Source organism: Antechinus flavipes, chromosome 2 (genome assembly GCF_016432865.1).
Source record: "Antechinus flavipes isolate AdamAnt ecotype Samford, QLD, Australia chromosome 2, AdamAnt_v2, whole genome shotgun sequence".
In the NCBI taxonomy this organism is placed as follows: domain Eukaryota; kingdom Metazoa; phylum Chordata; class Mammalia; order Dasyuromorphia; family Dasyuridae; genus Antechinus; species Antechinus flavipes.
In genome coordinates this window covers 296,643,070-296,664,124 of record NC_067399.1, presented here as the reverse complement: position 1 = coordinate 296,664,124, position 21,055 = coordinate 296,643,070, and the positions used below count along the sequence as shown (strand labels likewise).

The 21,055-nt window shown below is 38.4% G+C and overlaps 1 protein-coding gene across 2 annotated transcripts in view; it reads right to left on the bottom strand.

Moving 5' to 3' along the window:
* GPR68 (G protein-coupled receptor 68) overlaps positions 1 to 21,055 on the bottom strand; it is a 46,584-nt gene that overhangs the window by 11,477 nt on the left and 14,052 nt on the right. Inside the window, exon 1 of one of the 2 annotated variants that reach the window (XM_051977408.1) lies at positions 11,990 to 13,696. The exons of the other annotated variant lie outside the window; for it this stretch is intronic. The gene's annotated coding sequence lies outside the window, so the exon portion shown is untranslated. Of the gene's footprint in view, positions 1 to 11,989; positions 13,697 to 21,055 lie in introns of those variants that run through there. 2 annotated transcript variants of the gene reach the window in all.

Here is a 21,055-nt window from a genome sequence, read left to right as displayed (position 1 = left end):
CTGAAGTCAGTTTCCTCATATAAATAATGAACTGGAGAGAGAAATGGCAAACCACTCCAGCATCTTTGTCAAGAAAATCTCAAATGGGATCAAGGAGAATTGGACATAATTGAAAAACAACTCAACAACAAAATACCAGAGAACAAAGAGTGAAGGAACTCTCCACTTGGGAGCAAGACAACTCAGCTCAATCAAGGTAGTCCCAGATATCACTAAAGGGAAAATTCCTTGAAGTCTTTGAGCATAGCAGGTTGGGGACAGGGATATGACATTAATTCCTTTCATATAAGTTTCTTCCAGAATGTTTTTTCCCCCAGCAATTTAAAGTGGGATTAGCAGCATCCATTTTCTATCTCAAAACCAGGAGCACCTGAAGTAAAGAAACTTAAGAGATCGAAGAGACTCCAGAAAGAGAAGTCCGTCTCTCTCCTCTCTCACTCTCTCTAATCCTCACACAGGCATGGGACATAGATCTCTACAGATGATGAAAGAGTTCCATACTAATGGGCTTTAGGATTCTGGTTACACTTTTCCCCTGAGTCAATTTTTTTTTTTGCATTCCCTTGCAAAGATGAACTGGAATAAGTTCAAAACCTGTAATTGTACAATATAAATACAAGCATTAGCCCTTCAATATAATAGGAGTGATTCTCCTTGAGCACCAATACCCAACTTTCAGTATTAGTGAAACTGGAATAAACAAAGGCACATTAGCAGTACATGCTGTAGCTGTGGCACTTTATAGAGCATCACCTGAAAAGATGACAAGGACAACATACCTGACACATGCACATTTCAAAAGTACATGCCCATCCATCACTCACAGGAGTCAATCCAAAGCAACAGATGTGTCTAAGAAAGCAAAGTTTTGACAAGGACACTAAGTAATAGGCCTTCATATAAAATACTGCTTAACCATAAGCAGCAGCATATATGCAACACAATTAATAAATAGACAATCCTATGGCAGGAACCTAATTCAAAAAACAAGTCAAATGAATACAAAAGCCTAATTTTTAAAAAGAAAATTCAAGCATGCAATAATTCATATTTCATAAGGACAATCTCTAGTATTTTTGCCTTAATATTTAATACTACATCTTGCACTAACCTAGTGATTAGTCTGAAAGGTATAGTTCTCTTGTCACTGACTGGTTTTTCAGATCTTATAACTGAACAGTACTTGGTATTGGCTAACTATTTACAACTTGTGTAAATATACCTGGGCTGGCAGCCATGACAGGTTGGCTACCAGTTTGTTCTTGCTCTGTGAGTTGAATCTGCACCTCATATCAGTTTTTGACAAGGACAGCCACACTGACCTCATCATCAGTTCTTTATTGGTTTATGGGACATTGTGCAGTGGTGATGATTAAAAATTGAGAATTTGGCTTACAATGCTCTGGACAATGATAGATCTCAAGTTGCCATCCTTTCTAACCCTTTTATGACTGGTATTTGGGTAAAATGTCTTTAAAGCCTACAACAGGGCTTGGATTGGGTGGCTTGAATGAAGAAGACTATTCAAACATGGGATATATCTAGGTATAGATATATCTAGGTATAATCAGAAAAATGGACATTCGGCTCTGGTTCATCCAAACCTTCCAACACTCATCATAATGTCAACATTGATTGGAATTGATTCTATTCTTCAAAAATCTAGCCAGACACTGCCAGAGATAAACTGGTACCTGTACACTTTGACCATTCATGCAGACTGTGAAGAATTTATAAGCAGATAGAGGCAAGAGGTTCCAGTGAATATCCCAGGAGCTCCAATTGTCTCCTCTCTGCACTAGATCCTGAGGATCTCCCATTTGGAGATTCCCATTATCACAAGTATAGAAGCCTAGGTTGGGGCTGGAACTCAGCAAGAGGATGGGTGCATTCTGATTGCGCAAGTATGTTCGAGGTACCACTCAAAGAATCCCACCCACTCATTCTGGACCATTCAGAGAAAGAGCTAGGAAGATTCTTTTGTCTATAATGGAAGATCTCAGAAACTATCTCAAAGAAATGCTGGTGAAAGCCATCATCACAGAATCCAGAGCCCTTATACACGACCCTTAGTGGTGGTCCTAAGAAAATGTGTGTTGATTACTCAACTCTGAATAAAAGAACTAAAGAGTCCAGAACACTATGTGACATGAATGCAAGATGACTTGGATTGTCTCCAAGGCAACCAGGGATTTTCAACCTTGGACTTGTGTAGTGGCTATTACCAGATTTAGTGTCTGAGGAAGACTGGAAGATGTCTTTCATCTATTTAGCTGGAATTTTAACAATTTGAGAGCATATTCCAAGTTCTCTCTGGGGCATGAGCAATTTTCCAAAGTCTGATGGAGAAAATGGATGGAAACATGAATTATCTGGAAGCTTTAGTGTTCCTTGATGACAACACTGTCTTTGGTAAGATGCTAGGGGAACATAAGGAAACTGATTAAAGTCTTAGATCAACTGGAGAAAACTTGTCTGACAAATGACAATTTTGTAGAGCATGTTAAGCATGGGGTCACATTGTTTACAATAGAAACTTCTCAAATGGGCATAAAATCTTAGACACTTAAGAACTTTTCTGAGATCTTAATTAATAAACATTTGTAAGTACCTACTTGCACTAAGTACTTTAAACAATATTCCATCCCAACAGCAACCCTGGAGGTTTTTTTATTATTTTTTTTACAGATAAGGAAACTGAGGCAAACAGAAATTAAATGACTTTCCCAGAGTCACACAGCTATTAAGTATTTGAGACCACGTTAGAACTCAGGTCTTCTAATTCGAATCCCAGCACTTTCTTCACTGTGCTACCCACCTGTTCTGTGGGAGGAATTGTTTTCCTCTAAAAAGGGTAGAAGAAAAGTTCCAATTAATTAAATGTTCTGCTTAGTAGGTTTTTAATTAATAGTAAATCTAAAAAATGAGCTAGATGTGGAAATGGCAAATCATTCTAGTATCTTTGCCAAGAAAACTCCAAAAAAGGGGTCACAAAAAGTAGAATATGACTAAAATGACTGACAATAACAATAATGCTACCTATTGCACCTTGTTAGGATTAAGGGAAATAATGTATGCAAATCCCTTTGCAAATCTTAAAATGCTTCATAAATGTGAATTATTATTTCTCTTTGCCACAAGAACACTCAAGGAAAAGAATATGAATTGTCAGTCTTTAACTAGTCCCAGTGCTAATTAAAAAAACCCCAAAACCTAGAAGTGAATTTGACTAATCATTCACTTAAATTTCTATATATCTCATAACCTCTGCCCATTTCCCTACTTTTACCTTCTTGGGCCAAGAAGAGTAAGTCTAATTTCTCTCCCACACAACAGCCCTTCAGATAGTTAAAGACAGCTTTCTATTCCTTTTCCCAATATCTACCCTCATAGGGTTTTCTCTTCTCCAGATTAAATATGCTCAGTTCTTTCAATGGATCCATTACTTCCTGACCCTCAACATCCTAGTTCCTCTAGTCATGGCCATCTCATGGCCACCTTGTCAATATCCCTTTTAAATGTGGTAGCTAGAAATGAACCCAATTCTCTAATTGTGGATGGCCTTTGAGATCTCTTCCAGCTAAATGATTCTGTGTTTCTATTAGACTTGAAATCAGTAGACCTGATTGGGAATACTAGATCTAATATTACTAAGAACAAATCATTACCTCTTTAAGCTTCAGTTCCAACAATTGTAAAATGTGAATTATAGCACTTTTGCTCCCTACCTCAGAAAGCTGTCATGAGGAAAATGCTTTGTAAATCTTAGAAAGCTTTAAAACTGCAACTGTTATTATTACTAGTTGTAAGCTAAGAACAACATTTCCATATATGGTGATTAATTCTACAATCTCCAGTTCTACGAAAAGAGGAACCAAGAAAATTATTTGCCTAACGTGACATAGAGAAGGTCGGTATACTTTCTAGCAGATCTGAAATGTCCATTTGTATAAAGGTATAGCCACAGAGCCAGGCTCTCTGGAAGGTGTTGGAATCCTTACAAAGTATCAAAGTCACTAGGATTGATAGAGACAATAATTATCTAATTTAACATGGTTCAGTATGATTGATCTGATCCTACAAGGAGATGTTATGGGCCAGAACTTGAAACAAGGTACTAAGTGGAATTGAGGCGACAATGTTTAAATTTAGCTTAGAATTGATTTAATCCTACAACAAATAATGGTTTCCCAGTGATATAATGATTGGTGTGTACTCAGTGTACGGCATATAAGCAAGAAGTTCTCAGTGCCAGACACAGAAGCCCAGAAGCCCATCTCGGAGGCGGAGACAGAGTCATTCCATATTCCACCTTTGTGCTGGCTGGAGACGTTCAGAGAGAGCTAGGGGCTGAAGCTCAAGACTTTGAAGGACACAATAAAGGACTGGATTTTAACGCCTGGCTGTATTTGAAGTGACTATATGTTAAATGAAAACTAAGGCTACCTCCAGAAAACCTCCCCAAGAAACCTGCTCCCAGAGAGAACCATCATATATTATAGAAAAAGAAGAGAACACCCCAGGAAGGGATATAGCAAAGACTGAAAAGGGAAAAGACATAGCTATCCAATTTCTTAAATGGTTTGGTTTTCCCTTCAAGAAACTTCCCTTCAGGAGTTGGAGATTTCATTAAAAGTTCAGACAGTTTCAGGAAAGAGTAACTGATACAAAAGTTGTCAGTTAGATCAAATCAATAGCACAAGGACCCCAAGTCTCAGCTTATCATGATGAGAATATAATGTTCCCTTTTTCAGTTGATAGCATTTTCCTAGAATCCCAAGCTTTATTTTAGAATATAGAAGCTCCTTAAGAGCCCCTTGAATGAATTGATAGAAGGTCATACTAGCCTTGAAAGCAATTCTCATGAAGCTTCAGAAATGAGTCATGAGGAAAAAGAATTTCATTCTGGATTGAATAGTATGGTTTGTGTCTCATTACTTATTCATTCAATAAACATGTGTGCAAAGCACTTTGCTAGATACTGAGGAAAGCACAAAGTACCACAACACAAACATTTGGTTTACTAAGCCAAATGCCAACCTAAGGGCTCTTTCTCTCCCAAAAAGTTTGCCGTTTATACATAAGAATCATTCAGTATTCAATTAATCAGCCAGCATTTATTAAATATCTACCATATGCCATCCCTGTGCTATGTGCTGGTGATACAAAGAAAGCAAAAGACAGTCTCTGTTCTCAAGAATTTGACAATTTAAAATAAAACAAACCCAAAAAACCCTATTTAATGATTACACCTATTACAAACACCTGAAGAAACATAAAACAAGGAAATGTGTGCTTGCCAAAGGTAATTGCCTGCCACGGTGATCAAGGAGATTCCCTGCAAGTGGATTATATCCCCCAATTAATTCTGTTTACATATGTTATTGGACTGGCTGCATCAAGCCCTCATTGTGCTAGCCATAATCAAGGAAGGGAACATCGTGGAAGACGTAGCTACTGTGAACAATATAAGATCTAAGACAATTACAAAGGACTCATAATGAAAAATGCTATCCACCTACAGAGAAAGAATTGATGAATCCTGAATGCAAATTGATCTCAATTTTTCTTGTTTTTTTTTCCCCCAACACTGTTAATATGAAAATGTTTTGCATGATTTCATATGTATAATTGATATATGTCTTGTCTTCTCACTAGGTGGAGGAAGGGTGGCAGGAAGAGAGAATTTGAAACTTAAATTAAAAAAAAGAATGTTAAAACTAAATAATAAATTTAGGAGGAAAAACAGAATGGAAATATTGTAGAGTATGCTGGAAGGAGTCTTTAACCACTCAAAAGTTTGCCCTGAACATCCACATAGTAAAGAACAAATGCATCAGATTGCCTAAATTGTAATATGCATTTGGTTGAAGATAGTATAGAGGGGCAATGAATTAGGCCCAGTAGTACAGCATAGGATGGGCAGACATGATGGTTAGGATTTTCATCACTGCAGGAACCTTCTAAAATCAGTGAGATTCATCAGGTAGAATTCAAGTCCAAGTTTTAATAATTAAAAAATGAACATACAATTGATAAATGCTCAAGAGACATGAATAGGCAGTTTTTGGGAGAAAAAATCAGATCTATATTTATTTATATGAAAAAAAATGTCCCAACTCATTATTGTTTACAGAAATGCAGATTAGAAAAATTTTGAGGTACTTCCTCACATCTATCAGATTGACTAAAATGATAGGTGGAAAAAATGACAAATGTTGGAGAGGACATAGAAAAATTGGGACACTAACACACTGCTGGTGGAATCTGTAATCATGCCCCCACAGTTATAAAACTGTGTAGATCCTTGGACTTAGCAATATAACTATTAGAGCTCTTTCCCAGAGAAAAAGGAAAAGAAGCTATATGTTCTAACATTTATAGCAGCTCTCTTTAATGGTGGAAAGGAGTTGGAAATTGAGGAAATACTCATCAGTTGGGGAATGGCTGAATTAAGTTATGGTATATAAGATTGTGATAAAATGCTACTGTGCTAACAAATAATGAGCCATTAATGAGCTTTTTCCTTTTGGTTTGATTCTTCTTTCACAATATGACTAATCTAGAAATATGTCTAATATGATTGTACATATTTAACCTATATTAAATTGCTTGCCATCTTGAGGAGGAGAGAAGGGAGGGAGGAAGAAATAAATAGAAATCAAAACCTTACAGAAGTAAATTTTTTAAGAATGTCAAAGGAAAAATTTAAATCAATTTAAAAAAAAAGAAATGATGGACAAGTTGATTTTAGGAAAATATAGAAAGACATGAAATAATGGAATGAAGTGAGCAGAGCCAAGAAAACATTGTGTACAAGAACAGCAATATTATTTGCAGAGTAAATATAAAAGTATATGCTATTCTGAGTTATGTGAACATTCAAATCATCTACAAAGGACCTATGAAAGAAGATGATATCCACCTCCAGAGAAATAACTAGTATATAAAATTATATATTGTATATTTGTCCTTTAGTGTAGGGTTGGGAGAGAAGGAAGAAACAGTTTGGAACTCAAATGTAACAACAACAACAAAAAAAAAAGACAAAAAATATGATACATCTTCCCTCTATCTGCCAGCCAAAGGTCCACCCTCCCATTAGTATTCCTCTTCCATGTCCTCTATTGCCTTCCCTGAAAAGGCAAATAGCTTTTCAACAAGCTCCTTCTGCTATCCTGTGGTTGGAAAAGCACCAGAGCAAGAGTCAGGAGATCTGAATGTTAGTTTTGGTTTTTACGATTAAATAGCTGTGTGATTTGGGGTAAATCACTTCCTCTCTCTAATCTTCAGTTTCCTCAAATGTAAAATAAAATAAATGTAAAAATAAAGAGGCTATACCAGATGGTCAGTATGGTTCTTTCCATTTCTAACGATCTATAATTCTCATAATTTAGGGCTTGTTTGGATTTTTGGCCCCTATCTGGAGAGAAAATCATGAAACCATGGAGAGTTGGGTGGACCCTGTAGGTCATCTCTTCCAATTTCTACCAAAATTGGAATTCCCTTTCTTATATCCTAGACTCTATTTGAACTTTTTCAGTTTCAGTTCAGTTATTATGACAGAAATGAGGAAATTCAATCATCCAACCTTGTCATCGAACCTTGTCTCTAGTTTATAGAGATCTCACAAGGCAGATCATTCCATCTTTAGACAATTGAATTACTAGAAAGTCCTTCAATATTTATTAAGTTAAAATCGGTTTCCCAGGATCTACGAAGCCACTAGTTTGAGATCTACCTTCTGGGAAAAGGAAGAAATCTACTTGATAGTTTTTAAATAAATATTTAGATATACCCTCATCCCAAACCTTTTTTTTTTTTCCAAACTAAACAGCCTAGTTTCCTTAACACTGGACAAATCACTTTACCTATCTGTGCTTCAGTTCTTCATCTGTGAAATGAGGGATTCAATGATCTCTAAGATAATACCTTTGATCTTAGGGCAGACTAAATCAAGGGAGTTGGATTCAAATCCTGTCTCTAAAACTAGCTGTGTGAAATTAGGCAAGTCATGGTGTTTCTCTGAACTTCTAGATTCCCTAGTGAGAACTATTTCTCACAGGAAGTAGTTTTCAAGTCTTCAGTTATCCTGATCATCTTTGGTTGTATTCTATTTTGTCAGCATTTTCCTCAGTGTTCTGCTTTTCCCAAAAGCTCCTGAAAGAAACCACTCTCCTTGGTGAGCTGAAGGATCTCTTCCACTCCTTGTGCTCCTTAGAATAGAGAACGCCTCAGTTCCTTGTAGGGAGGATAGGGAATTAGCTGCCTTCTAGAACCAGTCTTTAAGTTTTAATGTTTCCAGGGAAGGAAGTGACCCCAAATTGGATTCCTTCATGTCACCCAGCCACTGTAGGGCAGCTTATGTTCTTTAGGGGGAGGGAAGAAATAACCCTGGCCTGTTGCTCTGAAATCTAAAATTGTGCTATTCTGAATAGCCTCCTACTTAACTTTATTCCTTCCATCATTTTGTTCTCTCCTTTGTTCTCCAAGATAGTTATTTATTACTTCAATACTTCAAGGTTAGCATTGGGCATGGATTCAGGATGACCTGAGATCAACACTTACTAATTATATAACTTTAGGCAAGTCAATTAACCTCTTCAGTTTATCACCTGTAAAATGGGAATAATAACACATACCTTTCAGGGTTGTTATGATGATCTAGGGAGATAATATTTGCAATGCAACTTAGCACAATGCCTCAAGCATAGCACACCAGCACTTGCTTATTTTCTTTATTTCCTTCCTTCACTTGCAAAAGCCCTAAACTTCCATATTCCCTGCAGTTCTAATATCTTCCAGAAAGATTCTGTCAGCCTATAGATAATGCTACAAGATAATATTCCAAATGGTTCCTTCCCTCCCTCGTTCCTACCACCTTTGGACTGGTCAAGTACATATATGTGCGCGCGCACACACACAATTTTAGAACTGAATGAGGGGACCAAATGTCTATAGGGAAAATATTTCTTCATTAATTCAAAGAGAATTATGCCTTATGCCTTAAGTGGTGGTCAATGAAAAGCAATTTTATCATAATCAATGTGTGTGGAGATCACTAAAGAAATAATAATAATAATAAAGAGATGAGATAAATATGAAATTATATTTTATCTTAGAATCAATAGGGATTACTGAGTTAGATCTCTGCTTTGGGGAAATCACTTAAAGAACTATCTACAGGACAAATTAGAGAGGGGTGAGATGAGGAAAGGAGATCAATTAGGAGAATACTGTAATAGTCCTGGTGGAGGGTGATAAAATGGAAGCTACTTAAGTAGACATGAGATATATGATGGGTATGGAAATGGCAAAATTTAGAAATTGTGAAGGAAAGTGAAGATTCAAGAACACTGAAGTTTTAAACCTGGGTGACTGGAAGGGTAGTGATATCCTTGATAAAAATAAGGAAAGTCAGAAGATGAGAGAGTTTGGGGACAAAAGGTTTAATTAGTTAACTTTGGGGCATGCTGATTTTGAGATGTCTATGAAACCTCAAATTTGCAATGACCCATAATGGACAGTCAGTACTATGAGTCAGGAGTTTGGGGAAAAGGTTCAGGCTTCCATACAGATGATACTTAAACCCCTGTGTGATGAGGGGTTAACTGAATGAGAGGCAGTGAGAAGAGAGGAGTGGCCAAGACCTTAGAGAATACCAACCATCAGAAAATAGGATATGGTTGGTGGTCCAGCAAAGGAAACGAAAGGGAGATAGAAGAGGCAGAAAGAGAAAGGGGAGAAAGCAGTGTCACAAAAACCCAAAGAGGAAACAGGAAGTATCCAGGAAGGAAGAATGGCAAATAGCATTAAATGCTTCAAGAGGTCAAGGATGGGGATGCAGAAAAGACCAAATTTGGCAAATTAGAGATCATAAGCGACTTTGAAAAGAATAGTTTCAGTTTCATGACAAGGCAAGGAGAAGGATTCTGGAAAGATGGTGGATGGAAGTAGAGTGGGTTTGGGAAAAGGAAATAAGGGAATAAGCATTTTTTAAAAGTGCCTCCTGTGTGTCAGACACTGTGCTAAGTGCTTTAACAAATATTATCTCATTTGAAGCTGACAATAGCCATGCAAGGGAGATGCTATTATTATTCTCCTTTTGCAGTTTAGGAAACAGGCAAACTTTAAGTGATTTGCCTAGGCTGTATTTGAACTCAGGTCTTTCTGACTCTATGGCACAATGATATAGAGTCAGGAAAATGTATCTTCTGAGTATAATCTGGCCTCAGACACTTCTAGCTGTGTGATCCTGGACAAATCACTTAAAGTTCGCCTCAGTTTCCTCATCTGTAAAATGAGAAGAAAGAAATGGTGAACCACTCCAATATCTTTGCCAAGAAAACTCCAAATGGGGTCATGAAGAGTAGGACATGATTGAAAACTAAATGACCAATAACTTCCTAACTCTAGATCTAGTACTCTATACACTGTGGCACTAAATGCTTCCTAAAAAGAAGGATAATGTAATTTAGCCCTATCCGTGGTTGTTCATCCTTTGAATATATATCCACAGTGTGGGAATAATGAAGGGGATGGAATAGTTCTGTTAGAGGCAAGTCCAGAATTAGTTCTAAAGCACTGGACAGGATGCCAATCATCTTTCCAAAGTCTGAAGGATCGCACACTCCTTGGGGCTTGGAATATTCTATGCTCCTCTTAAAGGCCTACCCTTCCACTTTGGAGACCACCACCATTTATCAATGAAATTCCAGCTCCAGATAAATTTTTTTTTAATTTCTCTATATTGATGTTATTTCCCCCCTTTATTTCTTTGAGGGCACAGACAAGTGTAATATTCTCCTATTTCTGCCTGCTGAAATTTTCTCCATCCTTAGTTTAGCCTTGGGATATTGTCACAGGACGGAACTCCTCTCATAGCTAGAATGGAATTTAGAATCTTAGAGAGGTGCCTGGGGCCCTATGCTTAGAGTCTTGCCCAGAGTCACACAACTAGTATCAGAGACAGAAACTGAACCCAGCCTTCCTAAGGATGGGCAGGTCATCTATAACTCTACCTGGCTGCCTCTGTGACAGTTTAGTGATTACTTCCTTAATGAGGCCTTCCCTTCTTTTTTCCCCCTCCCTCCTTTCCCACCAACCCCTCAACTAAAAGTCAACTCCTTCCTCTTTAAACTCCTATAGAACTTGCACTGTTACGTCTCAGAATTTTTTGTGGCAAAATACAATTTCTCGAGCTCATGGCTCCTGCAGGCTTTTGGCATGCAGTAGTTGCTTAATAAGAGTTCCTTGAATTGAACCCACCTCCCTCCTTTGTAATGTGGCAAGTCAGAGATATAAGTACAGAAATACCAAACGCCCAACGTAACCTAAACAATGGCTTACTCATAAATCCTCTTCCTTTGTGGGCACACATGCACACACACAGACATTACTCATGGTGTTGAGTAAGTGCTCTCCAACACTCATTCTGCTGGAGAATTTCCCTCTAAGCCTCCCTTCAGCCTGTCATACACTCAAAACAAGGCTACTTTCGATTCTAAAAGACATTAATATTTTTAAAAAGAAATAAAAGGCTCCCTGAATAGCCCAGATTCTGCTTTAGGGAGTATAAGTCAGATGCGAAGAAGATTGGTTTTGGTGACTCAGTTTTCCCCCTTCCCCTCAGAGAATTCATGAAATCGCCTTTAGGAACTGGGAAGATAAAAGGGCTTTACACTTTTAACTCTTCCAACACCCTCTCGTGTGTCATCCCAACTGGCCCTCTCCCTGTCCCTGGAGGGTGGCAGGGCCAGCATCATCCCTATTTTACAAAAGAGGTAAACTGAGTTACACAAGGTTAGTCACCAAGGTCACTGAGTAGCAATGGCTATCGGTACCCAGTGAGTGGACAGCACTCCACAAGATCCTCGCTCCCCGGAAGAAACCAGTTGGAACCCCCAAAAGGAACCCAAAGGAGAGCTTCCCCAAACGGCCCTTGGGTCCCCTCCCCGAGCTGCGTTAAGTAGGGGCCCCCGACACACACCTTGAGGTTTCCCGAGCGGAGGGCTCCAGTCCCGGCCGCCAGCTCCAGGCATCCTGCCCGCTCCGGCTGCCTTCGCTCCGACAGCTGCCGCCCAGGCGGAGAGCCGGCCCCCCGCACCTCGGGGCCGCACACGCACACATCCACACACGCAGTCCTCTGCTTTTCAAATCCCACCGCATGACGCTGGCCATTCCCAGACCTGAGACCCAATCCCGTGGGCGCCTCCGGGCTGCTGGCGGCGTGGCCCGTTACCCCGGTAACCAACCACCTGCCGGCCCCCACTGAGGAAAGAGGCGGCAACTCCTCCCTGCGCTCGTCCCGAGACTAAAAATCGCCCCGCGCTTTCCGTCCAGCTGTGCGTCCCTCCATGATGAATGAGCAGCGGAAAACCCAGACCTAAAGCGGCTCCGCCAAGAAAAGCCCATCAACTGTAAAACGGGGAGAGATGCCGGACCAGGGCTACATGCTAAGGAGGCTCACCGCGCGCAGAGGAGGGGAAGCAAAACGGCACAGTGCCGGTACATACCATCCACGGGAAATCACCGTGTTCCCCAGTCCCAGTCCCGCTGCTTAACTAACAAGACCGCATCTGCATCGGGCCCCTCAGCTTTACAAATCGCCTCCTCCAAACAGCTCTGAGAGGCAGATGGGAAACGGAGGGGCAGAGAAGAGGATCAGCGCCGGAGGACTGAAGGGCACGAGGGAGAGCGTCTAATCCAAGCCTGCTCGTTTCACCGGCCCAGAGGGGTCAAGCGGGTTGTCGGGATCACACAGCTGTTGAGAAGAAGAATCTGAATTCTTTGTTATAAAAGCTGGCTCTTTATGAAATAGCAAGAGGGATACAGGGGAAATCTAAGTGATATAAAAACAAAAGATATCAATAAATATATTTTTTAAAAAAGAATTTAGATTTAGGTTTTCTAAAGTCCAAGTCCTCTGCTTGTTCCACCGAGGTAGCCATTGTTAGATCCTGAATGAAAGGCTTCATGATCCTGCTCAATCCATAGAGTCAAGAAAACTTGTGCATCTTCCTCATTCTGCTCCCATTTAAAATAGGAGTTCTTAACCTGGGGGTTCTTGAGCTTCTTGTCAAAAACATCTTAATAATAGTATTTCAATATCATTGGTTTCCTCTATAATCCTGTGCATTTTATTTTATGCATTTAAAAACACCATTCTATGTTTGTGGCAGCCCTCTTCATAGTGGCCAGAAACTGGAAACTGAGTGATGCCCATCAATTGGAGAATATAAATTGTGGTATATGAATATTATGGAATATTATTGTTCAGTAAGAAATGACCAGCAGGATGATTTCAGAAAGGCCTGGAAAGACTTACATGAACTGATGTTAAGTGAAGTGAGCAGAACCAGGAGATCATTGTGACAGGGCAACAACAAGATTATATGATGACCAATTCTGATGGACGTGGCCCCTCTTCAACAATGAGATGAACCAAATCAGTTCCAATAGAGCAGTAATGAACTGAACCAGCTACACCCAGCGAGAGAACTCTGGGAGATGAGTATAAACTACTACATAGAATTCCCAATCTCTCTATTTTTGTCCACCTACATTTTTGATTTCCTTCACAGGCTAATTGCACACTATTTCAAAGTCCAATTCTTTTTATACAGCAAAATAACGGTTTGGACATGTATGCTTATATTGTATTTAATTTATACTTTAACTGTTTAACATGTATTGGTCAGCCTGCCATCTGGGGATGGGGGCGGGGGGAAGGAGGGGAAAAATTGGAATAAAAGGATTTGCAAATGTCAATGCTGAAAAATTACTCATGCATATAACTTGTAAATAAAAAGCTGTAATAAAATTAAAAAAAAAACACCATTCTGAGAAGGATCCACAAAATCCACCAAGTTGCTAAAGGGGTCTATCTTACCGGAAAATGTTAAGAACCTTTGTTATAAAAATATGAACTTAAAACCCTTTATGTTAATAGAGGAGTAGAAATCAAATAGAAGCCCATCTATTGGAAGAATGGGTAAACTAATTATGGTCTGGGAATGCAATAGAATATTCTGGTATTATAAGATAACTGATAGGGGAAAAAAAACCAACCATGTGAAATAGAGAGAAACAAGATATAATATACACAATAAGTCTTATGACATAAATGGATAAAAGAACAAAAAAGGAAATAGTAAACTGTCATTTTAATGACCAAATCTGGTCCCTAAAAAGAGATCAATTTTTTAAAAATCACTTTCTTTGCAGAGGTGAAAGATCTCTTTGGGTTTGGACCACCTAACATATTGTCAAACTTGGCTAATGTGTTGGTATTTTGGCTAAACCACTTTTTTCATTATCCTTTTTGATCTTTTTTTTTTTGAAGAATGGTTTGCTGGAGGAGAAGGAGATAGACATACTTGAAAATAAAAACTAATATAAAATAGATACCAATAAACTTTTTAAAAATATAATGCAGCTATGCAAACTAATACTACTCACAGATCCAAAATAAGAGAAATCCACATGTAAGATAATTTTAATTCAAAACTGCAATGCAAAAAAAGAAAGAAAGAAAGAAAGAAAAGAAAAGAAAGCTCCCAAAGGTACCATCCACCTTTGCTTTTTCCCTCCTAGAAAAATACATAAATCTAATACTATTAGGGATACTACATTGAATGAAACCTGACACATGTTTCTCTGGAAGGGTACTCAGAGATTGCTCTCTGACATCAGCCTTAGATTAGGAAAGTACCTTAAATATCTCTGTATGTCAATGGATTCATGATCTCATCTTTGTGAGGTCTGATTCTAATGAAAGGAAAAAATTCTATCTTTATTTTAACATCATCAGTTTTCTTTATAATCCTATGTAAAATATGGAGCAAAGTTTTCAGAGGGTTAGGGGGAGGAAGAGCTCCCCTATCCTAAAAGACTCTTAGTTGACCCAATCCTCTCTATAAGATATTGCCCTATATGTCTCCTCCCTTTCATGGCTAAATTGTTTGAGAAGACTGTCTACAATCATTGCCTCTGCTTCCTTCCTTTTCACTCTCCTAGTCTGGCTTTTAACTTCATCATTTGACTGAAACCACTCTCCCCAAAATTAGCAATGATCTTTTAACTGCCAATTCCAATGGTCTTTTCTCAACTTTAACCCTTTTTTATTTTTTTTTCTTAAATAATTTTTTATTGACAGAACCCATGCCAGGGTAATTTTTTACATTATCCCTTGCACTCACTTCTGTTCCGATTTTTCCCCTCCCTCCCTTCCTTCCCCACCCCCTCCCCCAGATGGCAAGCAGTCCTTTACATGTTAAAAAGCTTAACCCTTTTTTAAACCTCACTGACACTTTTGATACTTTCTCATCTTCTTAAAATTCTCTAAGTTTCTGTGATATTGCTATCATTCTTCTACCTGTTTGACTTCTATGATTCTTCCTCCTTTTAAAAAAAAAAAAAGAGGACTAAATGACTTACACAGGGTCACATACCTAGTAAGAGTCTGAGGCTAAATTTGAATTCAGATTCTCCTGACTCCAGGCCTGGTTCTCTATCCACTGTACCACTTAGCTACCCCATGACTGCTCTATCTTAGTCTCTTCCTGGATCTTCATTTAGGTCACACCTGCTAACTTCCCCAAGACACTATACTGCACCCTTTTCTCTCTTTATATTATTTTTCTTCAGTACATTAGTTCCTACAGATTCAAAAATTATCTCCAGGTAGATAATTCTCATAACTATTTGTCCAGCCTTCTCTTCTCTCCTATCCTCCAGCCTTGAATTTCCAACTGCCTATGGATATCTTGATATGTCCAAAACTGAAATAATTGTCTTTTCTCTTATAACTTCTCCTCTTCCTAACTACCCTATTATTTATTGTTGAGGGTACTAATATCTTAGTCACTCAGGCTATAATCAGATATTATCCTTGACTGCTCACTCTCCCTCTCCCACACCCACCCCCCATATCTAATTTGTTGCCAACTCTGATCGATTCTACTTTTGCAGAACTTCTCATATTTGCCCCTTTGTTTCCTGGGACACAACTTTCACTCTGGTGTAGACTCTCATCCCTTCATAGAAGAGAAATGATTATTAATAACCAATGAGGAGATTCACCCTTTCCCTTTTTCTGTATCTTCAGTCTCTGAAGGTACAGCCACTCCCCCCCAGCCTTACAAGGAACCTCTAGTCAAAGGTTGATTCCTTTCAGTCAATCCTGGGTAGAGAAGGGGCTTTTGTCTATATTACCCAAGGTTAGGGATGTCAGGGTATAGAGATACTCTCTGTAGAAACTTCACTCTCAGCCTCTGTTGGAATAAATCCACTTTGCTTTGTAAAGTCTAACCTAACAAGAGTTGATTCTTATTCCAGAAGTTGCTTACTTTCAAAAGGGCATATAAATTATGGCCCATTGTCATGCTTGTTTTTGGTCTAAGAGGGAGACCGCCAAATGACCATCCTTCTAGTAAAAGGTTGGCATTATTAATAAAATGGCTAAATTATCCAGAAATTATATCTCTCAAACTTTTCCTGAGGTCTCTCCTACACTAGTCCATTTTTTATTCGGTTAACAAAGTGATCTTCCTAAAGTGAGGATCTGATGATGTTGCCACAATAATCAAACTATAGAAGCTCTTAATTACCTCTAGATTGAAATATAAAATTGTTTGGCTTTTAAAATTCTTTACAATCTGGCCCCACCTACCTTCCCAATCTGCTCACACTTTACTTTTCTCCAAACACTTTATGATCCAGTGACATTGACCTCCCTTGCTGTTCCTCATACACAACAATTTTCTTTTTGTTTTGGAAATTCAATTTTATTTTCAGTTCCAAATTGTCTCCCTCCTTCTCTTTTCCTCCTCCACCCATTGAAAAGTCAAGAAAAAAACAACCTCTTATTACAAATATATATATAGACAAGCAAAGCAAATTCCTCCATTAGTTAAATCCAAAAAGAAAAAAAAAAAGAAAAAGAAAATACTGTTCATTTTTCACTTTGAATCCATCAGCTCACTATCTTTAGATAAGAAGAAAGAAGACTGAATGTTTCATCATGATCTCTTTAGAATTATGGTTGGTCATTGTGTTGATCAGTTACTAGGTCAAAGTTGATTATCTTTAAAATATTGCTGTTAATTATAATTTCTATTCTGCTCACTTTATTCTGCATCAGTTCATACAGATCTTCCCAGGTTTTTCTGAAACCATACCCTTTATCATTATTATAGCATAATATATACCACATATAGCACAATCATATACCACAATTTCTTCAGTCCTTCTCCAACTGATAGAAACTCCCTCAGTTTCCTATTTTATGTCACCATGAAAAGAGTACCTATGAACATTTTTGTCCTTTTCTTCTTTCTTTGAGTTTTTAAGAGCATAGACAAAGTAGCCTGTATTACCATTGCCATGCATTTTCAGTGACTCTCTCACATGCTTGGAATGCTCTCCAAACCTTCTTCCACCTTCTGGCTTCCTTGGCTTTGTTCAGCTGTCAATTTTCTTTTCTTTTTTTTTTTTAATTTCTGTATATTTTATTTTCTTTTTTTTTTAAATTTAATTTTATTTAATAATAACTTTGTATTGACAGAAGCCATGCCAGGATAATTTTTACACAACATTATCCCTTGCAATCACTTGTGTTTTGTTTTTTCCCCTCCCTCCCTCCTCCCCCCCCCCCAAGAAGGCAAGCAGTCCTATATATGTTAAATATGTTGCAGTATATCCTAGATACAATACATATTTGCAGAACCGAACAGTTCTCCCGCTGCACAGGGAGAATTGGATTCAGAAGGTAAAAATAACTCAGGAAGAAAATCAAAAATCAAATAGTTCACATTCATTTCCCAGTGTTCCTTCTTTGGGTGTAGCTGTTTCTGTCCATCCTTTATCCAATGAAACTCAGTTAAGTCTCTTTGTCAGAGAAATCCACTTCCATCAGAATACATCCTCATACAATATCGTTGTCGAAGTGTATAATGATCTCCTGGTTCTGCTCATCTCACTTAGCATCAGTCCATGTAGGTCTCTCCAAGCCTCTCTGTATTCATCCTGCTGGTCATTCCTTACAGAGCAATAATATTCCATAACATTCATATACCACAATTTACCCAGCCATTCTCCAATTGATGGGCATCCATTCATTTTCCAGTTTCTAGCCACTACAAACAGGGCTGCTACAAACATTTTGGCACATACAGGTCCCTTTCCCTTTTTTAGTATCTCTTTGGGGTATAACCCCAATAGAAACACTGCTGGATCAAAGGGTATGCACAGTTTGCTAACTTTTTGGGCATAATTCCAGATTGCTCTCCAGAATGGTTGGATTCGTTCACAACTCCACCAACAATGCATCAGTGTCCCTGTTTTCCCGCATCCCCTCCAACATTCATCATTATTTTTTCCTGTCATCTTAGCCAATCTGACAGGTGTGTAGTGATATCTCAGAGTTGTCTTAATTTGCATTTCTCTGATCAATAGTAATTTGGAACACTCTTTCATGTGAGTGGTAATAGTTTCAATTTCTTCATCTGAAAATTGTCTGTTCATATCCTTTGACCATTTATCAATTGGAGAATGGCTTGATTTTTTATAAATTTGAGTCAGTTCTCTATATATTTTGGAAATGAGGCCTTTATCAGAACCTTTAATTGTAAAGATGTTTTCCCAGTTTGTTGCTTCCTTACTAATCTGGTTTGCATTCGTTCTGTTTGTACAAAGGCTTTTTAATTTGATATAATCAAAATTTTCTATTTTGTGATTGGTAATGGTCTCTAGTTCATCTTTGGTCACAAATTTCTTTCTCCTCCTCAAGTCTGAGAGATAAACTATCCTATGTTCCTCTAATTTATTTATGATCTCGTTCTTTATGCCTAGGTCATGGACCCATTTTGATCTTATCTTGGTATGTGGTGTTAAGTGTGGGTCCTTGCCTAATTTCTGCCATACTAATTTCCAGTTATCCCATCAGCTGTCAATTTTCAAACTCCACTTGGTATCATCCATGTCGGACCAATCTCTAAGTGCTCCACAGCACCTGCTTCAGCCACCTTTGTGGCCCTTGTACACTCTTCTCATTTGTCTATTCTCCCAGGGGAACTCTTCACTTGCTTGGAGTAGACTCACTAACTCACCAACAAAGAGGTTTGAGGCCTGTCAGTTACCCTCAACCCAGGAGGCTTCCCAGTGGCTGAAAAACTTTAAATGCCTAGTAAAAGAATTTATATGATCCTCAAGGAAACAGAGTCATTGGCACTAGAGTAGTGTGCTGGAGCAAAGAATTAGATTTTCAGTGTGAGCATTTAACACCTCAGAAATCAGCAAATGTGACAGATGAAAGCTTCTCTACAAGACTGTAGAAAGTGATGGAGAAAATATTAATATAGATTAAGCTTAAAAGTGTGTTGGACTTTGGTCCAGAGAGACTACTGTTAAACACCCTGAGACAGTATTACATGATTAGACTGTGCTTTAGGAATATCACTGGTTGCACAGATTGTAGTATGAAGGGAATTAAGAGAGGGAAATAAATTGCTATTGCAATCATTTAGTCCAAGACTTCTTAAAGTTTTTCCATTCAGACCCCTTTTCACCCAAGAAATTTTTACATAACCTAGGTATATATGTGTATGAAATAAGTCTGCAAATCAGACATTTACTGATAATAAATCATAATTTTGCAACCCATACATCTTTAGTTACAAGACCCCATATAGGGTTGTGAACCACAGTTTAAGAAATTGGGTAACAACAGACAATAGAGGCTAAAATCATGCTGAAGCTACGTGAATGGAGAGAGCTAGTGTTCACAATAGATGATGGGAAACATGACAAGATTTGGTAACTAGCAGTATATGTGGGGGTGAGAGTGAGGAATCAAAGACATTCTGAGGGTTTACAAGTCTAGGGGACTAGAAGGATGCTGATACTGCCTGGAAAAAAAATAAAAATAGAGAAGCTTAGAAAAGGCATATATACGGATAAAAAATAAGGTTCTGTTCTGGAGCATGATAACATGCAACTGAATTGGATTTCAGTGAGGGAGGGCTGGGCAAGGTCACCTGCCTCACTTTTCCCTCTGGAGCCATCTGGGTCCAGGAACCAGACATAGATCAGGATGACTGGAGGTGGCCTTGGATGCAGAGGGAAACTATGGCCTTTGTAAACTAAATCTTCCCCATCTCAGTCTGACTGACTATTCAGGGATTAAGGCTCAGTAGAAACTGAAGCAAAGAATGGTCTCTTTCACCTAATCAAAAATAAATGAATGTATAACTCAATCATCAATCACTGTGGGAAGGGAAAGACCCTCAGGGTTTCTGGCCCAAACAAATGACTGCTATTTACATTCACTCTGAGTCTATCAGGGAGATGGCCATGGAACACAGTTTGAACTCTCCCCAAAGCAGTTGGTGATATGGAATTATAGCTCAGGAGAGGATTTAGGACCGAATAGAAAGGGCTGGGGGCCACCGTCAGTGACGAAGGCCTTGATGGAACATGCTTAGAGAACCATAAAATGCAAGAACTACAAGGGGCCTTAGAGATGAATGAGTCAAGCTCTCTCATTTCAAGGAAGAGGGAATGGAGAGGCAGAAAGGGGAGCAGCTTTGCTGAGTTCACACAGCTAGATACCGGGCCACCTAGTAACTAGCCTAGTGTTCTCTGCACTGCACAACACAGAAATAAAGCAATTTGGGCAGAGCTGTAATTAGGGATTCTTTCATCTGGACCAGAAATGTATCATCTCAGATTCAGAGTTGGAAGGACCACAGCAGTTAGCAAGTCTAAGCCTCATATATATATATATATATATATATATATATATATATATATATATATATATGTAGAATTGTATATATTATCTGTATGATTATACATATATAGAATTAGATATATATGTCTATAATTATATATAATGTATGTGTGTATAGATAGATATAGATATAGATATAGATATAGATATAGATATAGATATAATTATAGAAAGGAAGGAAACAAGCATTTATTAAGTGCCTACTGTGTTCCAGGCACTGTGCTAAGCACGATTTCATTCGGTCCTCAGGATTATGTCCATTTT